The sequence below is a fragment of the Schistocerca cancellata genome, chromosome 5, assembly GCF_023864275.1.
Source record: "Schistocerca cancellata isolate TAMUIC-IGC-003103 chromosome 5, iqSchCanc2.1, whole genome shotgun sequence".
Lineage (NCBI taxonomy): Eukaryota > Metazoa > Arthropoda > Insecta > Orthoptera > Acrididae > Schistocerca > Schistocerca cancellata.
Genome location: NC_064630.1, coordinates 816,021,103 through 816,034,200, shown reverse-complemented (window position 1 = coordinate 816,034,200; position 13,098 = coordinate 816,021,103).

Sequence of the window (13,098 nt, the reverse complement as noted above, 5' to 3'; positions counted from 1 at the left end):
AAAACATTCAATACATGGTCTCAAGGGGGATAAGTAAATCGTCAACCAGCAGGTATAATAAACCACTTGTAGTATAACGGTGGTTTCTGGTTGGTGCTGGAAGCAAGTAAGTTGAATGAAATTGTAATAAGAGAGAGTGACAGACTAGCTAACATAGATGAAATTTTGCAAAAGTTCCACCCCTGTACATTTCTCACATCTTTTGATATGACTTGTGGCTATTGGAATATCACTTTGGCCAAGGAATCTAGGACATGCACACAATTCTTACATCAAGGTAAGTGTTTACTATACTGTGTGATGCCATTTGCTCTGTACTAGTCTGTATGTGTTTATCAGAGCTGCAGACAACGTGCTACATGCGAAATTAACTGATGAAATAACAGTCTTTGTAGATTACCTCATAGTGAGTGAAGAATGCTTCAAACACTGTAATTTCCTCAATGAAGTGTTGAGAGCCATGTATAGAGGAGGTATGAAACTAACTTCTGTAAATCTGAAGATGTAAAGAAGAACATTTCATTTGTGGGTTACAGGATTAACAAGGAAGGCATACAGCCTCATGCAGAATAGCTTGCTGCTACTGCACGTATCCCACCACCCATGCTGGAGTACAGCTTTCATTTAGTAAGAACATGAGCAGACAAGGCAAATGCGACCATTATATTGGACTCACAAGATTATAACAAATGAATGGGGGCTCCTCCAAGTAAATCCATTTACAGAAACTTCACAGAGATCAAACGTACAAGACAATCAAATCGACACAAGCACTACTAAAGTAAACTATAACGAATTCTGACACGGCCAGAGAGAAAACATTCAATACACGGTCTCAAGGGGGATAATTGAATGGTCAACCAGCAGGTATAATAAACCACTTGTAGTTCAACGAAGAATAACGGTGGTTTCAGGTTGGTGCTGGAAGCAAGTAAGTTGAATGAAATTGTAGTAAGAGAGGGTGACAGACAAGCTAACATAGATGAAATTTTGCAAAAGTTCCACTCATGTACATTTCTCACATCTTTTGATATGACTTGTGGCTATTGGAATATCACTTTGGCTAAGGAATCTAGGCCATGCACAGAATTCTTACATCAAGGTAAGTGTTTACTATACTGTGTGATGCCTTTTGCTCTGTACTAGTCTGTGTGCGTTTATCAGAGCTGTTGACAACATGTTAGTTGCAAAATTAACTGATGAAATAACAGTCTATGTAGATTACCTCATAGTTAGTGCAGAATGCTTCAAACACTGTAATTTCCTCAATGAAGTGTTGAGAGCTATGTATAGAGGATGTATGAAACTAACTTCTCTAAATCTGAAGATGTAAAGAAGAAAATTTCATTTGTGGGTTACAGGATTAACAAGGAAGGCATACAGCCGCATGCAGAATAGCTTGCTGCTACTGCACGTATCCCACCACCCATGCTGGAGTACAGCTTTCATTTAGTAAGAACATGAGCAGACAAGGCAAATGCGACCATTATATTGGACTCACAAGATTATAACTAATGAATGGGGGATCTTCCAAGTAAATCCATTTACAGAAACTTCACAGAGTTCCAACGTACAAGACAATCAAATCGACACAAGCACTACTAAAGTAAACTAGAACGAATTCTGACACGGCCAGTAGATCCATCTCCCAAGTTCCACAGGCACCAAAGAAATTTGGTGCTCTGGAGGTCCACCAAGAGGCCTTTCCTCTACAACCGATTGTGAGTACCATTTATTCACCAACGTACGGTCTAGGGAAGGAACGGGCCCCAAAACTCCGACATTTGGTGAGCAAAACTTAATAGCACATTATTGACAATAGCAATTCTGTGAAACATTTAAAACAAAACTGTATCTCGGCCACAGAAATTATGGTTAGCTTCGATATAAAGTCTTTATTCATGATTGTACCTATACACGACACCATGAACAGGGACGCATGGCACCCGATATCTGCGATCTAGTGCTCCACTGTGTTTAACAAGCACCTTTTTCAGGCGGAAAGGGAAATTTTATGAACAGAGAGGTGGAGTAGCAATGGGCTACCCTCTTTCACCTATTGCAGTAGGCATCTTTATGGAAGAATTTGAAGAAACAGCGTTCCAGTCTGCACCATTACACACAGATTAATGGCTCAGAGATATACAAAGTACTTTTATCATCTGGCTACATGGAGAGGAAGAGTTACGAAATTTCCAACAGCACCTCAACCATCAGCACGAAGTATCCAATTTACTATGGATATGGAAAAGAATCGCGTACTGCCTTTCCTCGGTGTGTAAGTTTACAGAAAGCCTGATGGATAACAGGGCCATAGATAAAATAATAAGCCAACCTGTGCTCACAGGCACCTGCATACCACATCCCAATATCACCCTACACAGAAGAAACCAAAACTGCTCTCAGGATCAGCAATGAGGAACAACTAAAGGGTGAACTACAAAACCTCCAGTCCATTTTTTGTGCCAACCGTTATGGAATGAATGTACTACATAAAACTATAGTGACAATGTATGAAGGCTTTAGAGGATAGCAAAAGAAAGCACAAAACATTGCTCGATTACCATATGTTCAAAGTGTCACTGAACCAGTGGGCAAAATTCTCCATTGAGCAGGCATCAATCGAAATTCGCGAGGCCTTAACAGGATGAAAGATGTTCCTCACACAACGAAAGACACAGTTGACAAACCACATCATGCTGGAGTTCACGAAATCAGTTGCAAATGTGGATTGGTGTATATATGTGAGATGGAAGACGTATCAGCACACAGGTATCTGAACTTGAATGACACATCCCAGTATGACATCACACCTGGATCAGTGCAGCAAACAGTCGATTTTGGTAAAGCAAGCATGTAGTGGAAACAGCTCTTACATTCAGGAGGAAGAAGAGGGAGGCAATAGAAACAGTCAGTCCACTGGCCAGTACGAACAGTCAAGATGGGCACCGACTTCAGACATCTTGGTTGCCAACAATAAAAGCACTACAGGACAACAGTTAACTTGAAGCCACACACAGAGGCGCACAGGAGACCGCAGTGGCTGTAGGTTAGGTCACGTTACGTTATGACATATTGGCACACTTCAGACAGCACTACAATTCAGGGAAAATTCACCACATCATAGTTGTCGCCTGCTTTTCCATTAGCCGATTTCCACAAATCACAACCAGTAATGCAAACATCAAACAAAATGTGGGGTTTTCACCTATGAAAAGAAATAACAGAAACACCAGTAACGATTTCTAACATCGCTCCCCTTCATCCTAAACAGCCTATCAGAATTACACAACAGCCAAGCATGCTGGTATATTGAAAATAGAGGTTTCTCTCTCAGCAGTAAACAAACCACCCGGAAGAAAGTCGCTTGCAATGAGGACCGAACCATCTGTGGTCTTATATTTCCTGACAATGTGGTCACAAGCCCACAAAAATTTTAATGAATGTTTCACAAATACTGAACGGAGGAACGAAAAGGTATTCTCCTGAGCAACTGTAAGGCATTTTCAACCAGGCCAGGTTTGTAAAGATTACTGAGTGCAAAATAAAGTTGAAGGATCATCACTGTTTTCCAAGAAGCCTCATATCACTCCAGTTACAAAAAAAAACAAGTGGTGAGAAAAAACATTCAATACATGGTCTCAAGGGGGATAAGTAAATGGTCAACCAGCAGGTATAATAAACCACTTGTAGTATAACGGTGGTTTCTGGTTGGTGCTGGAAGCAAGTAAGTTGAATGAAATTGTAATAAGAGAGAGTGACAGACTAGCTAACATAGATGAAATTTTGCAAAAGTTCCACCCCTGTACATTTCTCACATCTTTTGATATGACTTGTGGCTATTGGAATATCACTTTGGCCAAGGAATCTAGGACATGCACACAATTCTTACATCAAGGTAAGTGTTTACTATACTGTGTGATGCCATTTGCTCTGTACTAGTCTGTATGTGTTTATCAGAGCTGCAGACAACGTGCTACATGCGAAATTAACTGATGAAATAACAGTCTTTGTAGATTACCTCATAGTGAGTGAAGAATGCTTCAAACACTGTAATTTCCTCAATGAAGTGTTGAGAGCCATGTATAGAGGAGGTATGAAACTAACTTCTGTAAATCTGAAGATGTAAAGAAGAACATTTCATTTGTGGGTTACAGGATTAACAAGGAAGGCATACAGCCTCATGCAGAATAGCTTGCTGCTACTGCACGTATCCCACCACCCATGCTGGAGTACAGCTTTCATTTAGTAAGAACATGAGCAGACAAGGCAAATGCGACCATTATATTGGACTCACAAGATTATAACAAATGAATGGGGGCTCCTCCAAGTAAATCCATTTACAGAAACTTCACAGAGATCCAACGTACAAGACAATCAAATCGACACAAGCACTACTAAAGTAAACTATAACGAATTCTGACACGGCCAGAGAGAAAACATTCAATACATGGTCTCAAGGGGGATAATTGAATGGTCAACCAGCAGGTATAATAAACCACTTGTAGTTCAACGAAGAATAACGGTGGTTTCAGGTTGGTGCTGGAAGCAAGTAAGTTAAATGAAATTGTAGTAAGAGAGGGTGACAGACAAGCTAACATAGATGAAATTTTGCAAAAGTTCCACTCATGTACATTTCTCACATCTTTTGATATGACTTGTGGCTATTGGAATATCACTTTGGCTAAGGAATCTAGGCCATGCACAGAATTCTTACATCAAGGTAAGTGTTTACTATACTGTGTGATGCCTTTTGCTCTGTACTAGTCTGTGTGCGTTTATCAGAGCTGTTGACAACATGTTAGTTGCAAAATTAACTGATGAAATAACAGTCTATGTAGATTACCTCATAGTTAGTGCAGAATGCTTCAAACACTGTAATTTCCTCAATGAAGTGTTGAGAGCTATGTATAGAGGATGTATGAAACTAACTTCTCTAAATCTGAAGATGTAAAGAAGAAAATTTCATTTGTGGGTTACAGGATTAACAAGGAAGGCATACAGCCTCATGCAGAATAGCTTGCTGCTACTGCACGTATCCCACCACCCATGCTGGAGTACAGCTTTCATTTAGTAAGAACATGAGCAGACAAGGCAAATGCGACCATTATATTGGACTCACAAGATTATAACTAATGAATGGGGGATCTTCCAAGTAAATCCATTTACAGAAACTTCACAGAGTTCCAACGTACAAGACAATCAAATCGACACAAGCACTACTAAAGTAAACTAGAACGAATTCTGACACGGCCAGTAGATCCATCTCCCAAGTTCCACAGGCACCAAAGAAATTTGGTGCTCTGGAGGTCCACCAAGAGGCCTTTCCTCTACAACCGATTGTGAGTACCATTTATTCACCAACGTACGGTCTAGGGAAGGAACGGGCCCCAAAGCTCCGACATTTGGTGAGCAAAACTTAATAGCACATTATTGACAATAGCAATTCTGTGAAACATTTAAAACAAAACTGTATCTCGGCCACAGAAATTATGGTTAGCTTCGATATAAAGTCTTTATTCATGATTGTACCTATACACGACACCATGAACAGGGACGCATGGCACCCGATATCTGCGATCTAGTGCTCCACTGTGTTTAACAAGCACCTTTTTCAGGCGGAAAGGGAAATTTTATGAACAGAGAGGTGGAGTAGCAATGGGCTACCCTCTTTCACCTATTGCAGTAGGCATCTTTATGGAAGAATTTGAAGAAACAGCATTCCAGTCTGCACCATTACACACAGATTAATGGCTCAGAGATATACAAAGTACTTTTATCATCTGGCTACATGGAGAGGAAGAGTTACTATGGATATGGAAAAGAATCGCGTACTGCCTTTCCTCGGTGTGGAAGTTTACAGAAAGCCTGATGGATAACAGGGCCATAGATAAAATAATAAGCCAACCTGTGCTCACAGGCACCTGCATACCACATCCCAATATCACCCTACACAGAAGAAACCAAAACTGCTCTCAGGATCAGCAATGAGGAACAACTAAAGGGTGAACTACAAAACCTCCAGTCCATTTTTTGTGCCAACCGTTATGGAATGAATGTACTACATAAAACTATAGTGACAATGTATGAAGGCTTTAGAGGATAGCAAAAGAAAGCACAAAACATTGCTCGATTACCATATGTTCAAAGTGTCACTGAACCAGTGGGCAAAATTCTCCATTGAGCAGGCATCAATCGAAATTCGCGAGGCCTTAACAGGATGAAAGATGTTCCTCACACAACGAAAGACACAGTTGACAAACCACATCATGCTGGAGTTCACGAAATCAGTTGCAAATGTGGATTGGTGTATATATGTGAGATGGAAGATGTATCAGCACACAGGTATCTGAACTTGAATGACACATCCCAGTATGACATCACACCTGGATCAGTGCAGCAAACAGTCGATTTTGGTAAAGCAAGCATGTAGTGGAAACAGCTCTTACATTCAGGAGGAAGAAGAGGGAGGCAATAGAAACAGTCAGTCCACTGGCCAGTACGAACAGTCAAGATGGGCACCGACTTCAGACATCTTGGTTGCCAACAATAAAAGCACTACAGGACAACAGTTAACTTGAAGCCACACACAGAGGCGCACAGGAGACCGCAGTGGCTGTAGGTTAGGTCACGTTACGTTATGACATATTGGCACACTTCAGACAGCACTACAATTCAGGGAAAATTCACCACATCATAGTTGTCGCCTGCTTTTCCATTAGCCGATTTCCACAAATCACAACCAGTAATGCAAACATCAAACAAAATGTGGGGTTTTCACCTATGAAAAGAAATAACAGAAACACCAGTAACGATTTCTAACATCGCTCCCCTTCATCCTAAACAGCCTATCAGAATTACACAACAGCCAAGCATGCTGGTATATTGAAAATAGAGGTTTCTCTCTCAGCAGTAAACAAACCACCCGGAAGAAAGTCGCTTGCAATGAGGACCGAACCATCTGTGGTCTTATATTTCCTGACAATGTGGTCACAAGCCCACAAAAATTTTAATGAATGTTTCACAAATACTGAACGGAGGAACGAAAAGGTATTCTCCTGAGCAACTGTAAGGCATTTTCAACCAGGCCAGGTTTGTAAAGATTACTGAGTGCAAAATAAAGTTGAAGGATCATCACTGTTTTCCAAGAAGCCTCATATCACTCCAGTTACAAAAAAAAACAAGTGGTGAGAAAAAACATTCAATACATGGTCTCAAGGGGGATAAGTAAATGGTCAACCAGCAGGTATAATAAACCACTTGTAGTATAACGGTGGTTTCTGGTTGGTGCTGGAAGCAAGTAAGTTGAATGAAATTGTAATAAGAGAGAGTGACAGACTAGCTAACATAGATGAAATTTTGCAAAAGTTCCACCCCTGTACATTTCTCACATCTTTTGATATGACTTGTGGCTATTGGAATATCACTTTGGCCAAGGAATCTAGGACATGCACACAATTCTTACATCAAGGTAAGTGTTTACTATACTGTGTGATGCCATTTGCTCTGTACTAGTCTGTATGTGTTTATCAGAGCTGCAGACAACGTGCTACATGCGAAATTAACTGATGAAATAACAGTCTTTGTAGATTACCTCATAGTGAGTGAAGAATGCTTCAAACACTGTAATTTCCTCAATGAAGTGTTGAGAGCCATGTATAGAGGAGGTATGAAACTAACTTCTGTAAATCTGAAGATGTAAAGAAGAACATTTCATTTGTGGGTTACAGGATTAACAAGGAAGGCATACAGCCTCATGCAGAATAGCTTGCTGCTACTGCACGTATCCCACCACCCATGCTGGAGTACAGCTTTCATTTAGTAAGAACATGAGCAGACAAGGCAAATGCGACCATTATATTGGACTCACAAGATTATAACAAATGAATGGGGGCTCCTCCAAGTAAATCCATTTACAGAAACTTCACAGAGATCCAACGTACAAGACAATCAAATCGACACAAGCACTACTAAAGTAAACTATAACGAATTCTGACACGGCCAGAGAGAAAACATTCAATACATGGTCTCAAGGGGGATAATTGAATGGTCAACCAGCAGGTATAATAAACCACTTGTAGTTCAACGAAGAATAACGGTGGTTTCAGGTTGGTGCTGGAAGCAAGTAAGTTAAATGAAATTGTAGTAAGAGAGGGTGACAGACAAGCTAACATAGATGAAATTTTGCAAAAGTTCCACTCATGTACATTTCTCACATCTTTTGATATGACTTGTGGCTATTGGAATATCACTTTGGCTAAGGAATCTAGGCCATGCACAGAATTCTTACATCAAGGTAAGTGTTTACTATACTGTGTGATGCCTTTTGCTCTGTACTAGTCTGTGTGCGTTTATCAGAGCTGTTGACAACATGTTAGTTGCAAAATTAACTGATGAAATAACAGTCTATGTAGATTACCTCATAGTTAGTGCAGAATGCTTCAAACACTGTAATTTCCTCAATGAAGTGTTGAGAGCTATGTATAGAGGATGTATGAAACTAACTTCTCTAAATCTGAAGATGTAAAGAAGAAAATTTCATTTGTGGGTTACAGGATTAACAAGGAAGGCATACAGCCTCATGCAGAATAGCTTGCTGCTACTGCACGTATCCCACCACCCATGCTGGAGTACAGCTTTCATTTAGTAAGAACATGAGCAGACAAGGCAAATGCGACCATTATATTGGACTCACAAGATTATAACTAATGAATGGGGGATCTTCCAAGTAAATCCATTTACAGAAACTTCACAGAGTTCCAACGTACAAGACAATCAAATCGACACAAGCACTACTAAAGTAAACTAGAACGAATTCTGACACGGCCAGTAGATCCATCTCCCAAGTTCCACAGGCACCAAAGAAATTTGGTGCTCTGGAGGTCCACCAAGAGGCCTTTCCTCTACAACCGATTGTGAGTACCATTTATTCACCAACGTACGGTCTAGGGAAGGAACGGGCCCCAAAGCTCCGACATTTGGTGAGCAAAACTTAATAGCACATTATTGACAATAGCAATTCTGTGAAACATTTAAAACAAAACTGTATCTCGGCCACAGAAATTATGGTTAGCTTCGATATAAAGTCTTTATTCATGATTGTACCTATACACGACACCATGAACAGGGACGCATGGCACCCGATATCTGCGATCTAGTGCTCCACTGTGTTTAACAAGCACCTTTTTCAGGCGGAAAGGGAAATTTTATGAACAGAGAGGTGGAGTAGCAATGGGCTACCCTCTTTCACCTATTGCAGTAGGCATCTTTATGGAAGAATTTGAAGAAACAGCATTCCAGTCTGCACCATTACACACAGATTAATGGCTCAGAGATATACAAAGTACTTTTATCATCTGGCTACATGGAGAGGAAGAGTTACTATGGATATGGAAAAGAATCGCGTACTGCCTTTCCTCGGTGTGGAAGTTTACAGAAAGCCTGATGGATAACAGGGCCATAGATAAAATAATAAGCCAACCTGTGCTCACAGGCACCTGCATACCACATCCCAATATCACCCTACACAGAAGAAACCAAAACTGCTCTCAGGATCAGCAATGAGGAACAACTAAAGGGTGAACTACAAAACCTCCAGTCCATTTTTTGTGCCAACCGTTATGGAATGAATGTACTACATAAAACTATAGTGACAATGTATGAAGGCTTTAGAGGATAGCAAAAGAAAGCACAAAACATTGCTCGATTACCATATGTTCAAAGTGTCACTGAACCAGTGGGCAAAATTCTCCATTGAGCAGGCATCAATCGAAATTCGCGAGGCCTTAACAGGATGAAAGATGTTCCTCACACAACGAAAGACACAGTTGACAAACCACATCATGCTGGAGTTCACGAAATCAGTTGCAAATGTGGATTGGTGTATATATGTGAGATGGAAGATGTATCAGCACACAGGTATCTGAACTTGAATGACACATCCCAGTATGACATCACACCTGGATCAGTGCAGCAAACAGTCGATTTTGGTAAAGCAAGCATGTAGTGGAAACAGCTCTTACATTCAGGAGGAAGAAGAGGGAGGCAATAGAAACAGTCAGTCCACTGGCCAGTACGAACAGTCAAGATGGGCACCGACTTCAGACATCTTGGTTGCCAACAATAAAAGCACTACAGGACAACAGTTAACTTGAAGCCACACACAGAGGCGCACAGGAGACCGCAGTGGCTGTAGGTTAGGTCACGTTACGTTATGACATATTGGCACACTTCAGACAGCACTACAATTCAGGGAAAATTCACCACATCATAGTTGTCGCCTGCTTTTCCATTAGCCGATTTCCACAAATCACAACCAGTAATGCAAACATCAAACAAAATGTGGGGTTTTCACCTATGAAAAGAAATAACAGAAACACCAGTAACGATTTCTAACATCGCTCCCCTTCATCCTAAACAGCCTATCAGAATTACACAACAGCCAAGCATGCTGGTATATTGAAAATAGAGGTTTCTCTCTCAGCAGTAAACAAACCACCCGGAAGAAAGTCGCTTGCAATGAGGACCGAACCATCTGTGGTCTTATATTTCCTGACAATGTGGTCACAAGCCCACAAAAATTTTAATGAATGTTTCACAAATACTGAACGGAGGAACGAAAAGGTATTCTCCTGAGCAACTGTAAGGCATTTTCAACCAGGCCAGGTTTGTAAAGATTACTGAGTGCAAAATAAAGTTGAAGGATCATCACTGTTTTCCAAGAAGCCTCATATCACTCCAGTTACAAAAAAAAACAAGTGGTGAGAAAAAACATTCAATACATGGTCTCAAGGGGGATAAGTAAATGGTCAACCAGCAGGTATAATAAACCACTTGTAGTATAACGGTGGTTTCTGGTTGGTGCTGGAAGCAAGTAAGTTGAATGAAATTGTAATAAGAGAGAGTGACAGACTAGCTAACATAGATGAAATTTTGCAAAAGTTCCACCCCTGTACATTTCTCACATCTTTTGATATGACTTGTGGCTATTGGAATATCACTTTGGCCAAGGAATCTAGGACATGCACACAATTCTTACATCAAGGTAAGTGTTTACTATACTGTGTGATGCCATTTGCTCTGTACTAGTCTGTATGTGTTTATCAGAGCTGCAGACAACGTGCTACATGCGAAATTAACTGATGAAATAACAGTCTTTGTAGATTACCTCATAGTGAGTGAAGAATGCTTCAAACACTGTAATTTCCTCAATGAAGTGTTGAGAGCCATGTATAGAGGAGGTATGAAACTAACTTCTGTAAATCTGAAGATGTAAAGAAGAACATTTCATTTGTGGGTTACAGGATTAACAAGGAAGGCATACAGCCTCATGCAGAATAGCTTGCTGCTACTGCACGTATCCCACCACCCATGCTGGAGTACAGCTTTCATTTAGTAAGAACATGAGCAGACAAGGCAAATGCGACCATTATATTGGACTCACAAGATTATAACAAATGAATGGGGGCTCCTCCAAGTAAATCCATTTACAGAAACTTCACAGAGATCCAACGTACAAGACAATCAAATCGACACAAGCACTACTAAAGTAAACTATAACGAATTCTGACACGGCCAGAGAGAAAACATTCAATACATGGTCTCAAGGGGGATAATTGAATGGTCAACCAGCAGGTATAATAAACCACTTGTAGTTCAACGAAGAATAACGGTGGTTTCAGGTTGGTGCTGGAAGCAAGTAAGTTGAATGAAATTGTAGTAAGAGAGGGTGACAGACAAGCTAACATAGATGAAATTTTGCAAAAGTTCCACTCATGTACATTTCTCACATCTTTTGATATGACTTGTGGCTATTGGAATATCACTTTGGCTAAGGAATCTAGGCCATGCACAGAATTCTTACATCAAGGTAAGTGTTTACTATACTGTGTGATGCCTTTTGCTCTGTACTAGTCTGTGTGCGTTTATCAGAGCTGTTGACAACATGTTAGTTGCAAAATTAACTGATGAAATAACAGTCTATGTAGATTACCTCATAGTTAGTGCAGAATGCTTCAAACACTGTAATTTCCTCAATGAAGTGTTGAGAGCTATGTATAGAGGATGTATGAAACTAACTTCTCTAAATCTGAAGATGTAAAGAAGAAAATTTCATTTGTGGGTTACAGGATTAACAAGGAAGGCATACAGCCTCATGCAGAATAGCTTGCTGCTACTGCACGTATCCCACCACCCATGCTGGAGTACAGCTTTCATTTAGTAAGAACATGAGCAGACAAGGCAAATGCGACCATTATATTGGACTCACAAGATTATAACTAATGAATGGGGGATCTTCCAAGTAAATCCATTTACAGAAACTTCACAGAGTTCCAACGTACAAGACAATCAAATCGACACAAGCACTACTAAAGTAAACTAGAACGAATTCTGACACGGCCAGTAGATCCATCTCCCAAGTTCCACAGGCACCAAAGAAATTTGGTGCTCTGGAGGTCCACCAAGAGGCCTTTCCTCTACAACCGATTGTGAGTACCATTTATTCACCAACGTACGGTCTAGGGAAGGAACGGGCCCCAAAGCTCCGACATTTGGTGAGCAAAACTTAATAGCACATTATTGACAATAGCAATTCTGTGAAACATTTAAAACAAAACTGTATCTCGGCCACAGAAATTATGGTTAGCTTCGATATAAAGTCTTTATTCATGATTGTACCTATACACGACACCATGAACAGGGACGCATGGCACCCGATATCTGCGATCTAGTGCTCCACTGTGTTTAACAAGCACCTTTTTCAGGCGGAAAGGGAAATTTTATGAACAGAGAGGTGGAGTAGCAATGGGCTACCCTCTTTCACCTATTGCAGTAGGCATCTTTATGGAAGAATTTGAAGAAACAGCATTCCAGTCTGCACCATTACACACAGATTAATGGCTCAGAGATATACAAAGTACTTTTATCATCTGGCTACATGGAGAGGAAGAGTTACGAAATTTCCAACAGCACCTCAACCATCAGCACGAAGTATCCAATTTACTATGGATATGGAAAAGAATCGCGTACTGCCTTTCCTCGGTGTGGAAGTTTACAGAAAGCCTGATGGATAACAGGGCCATAGATAAAATAATAAGC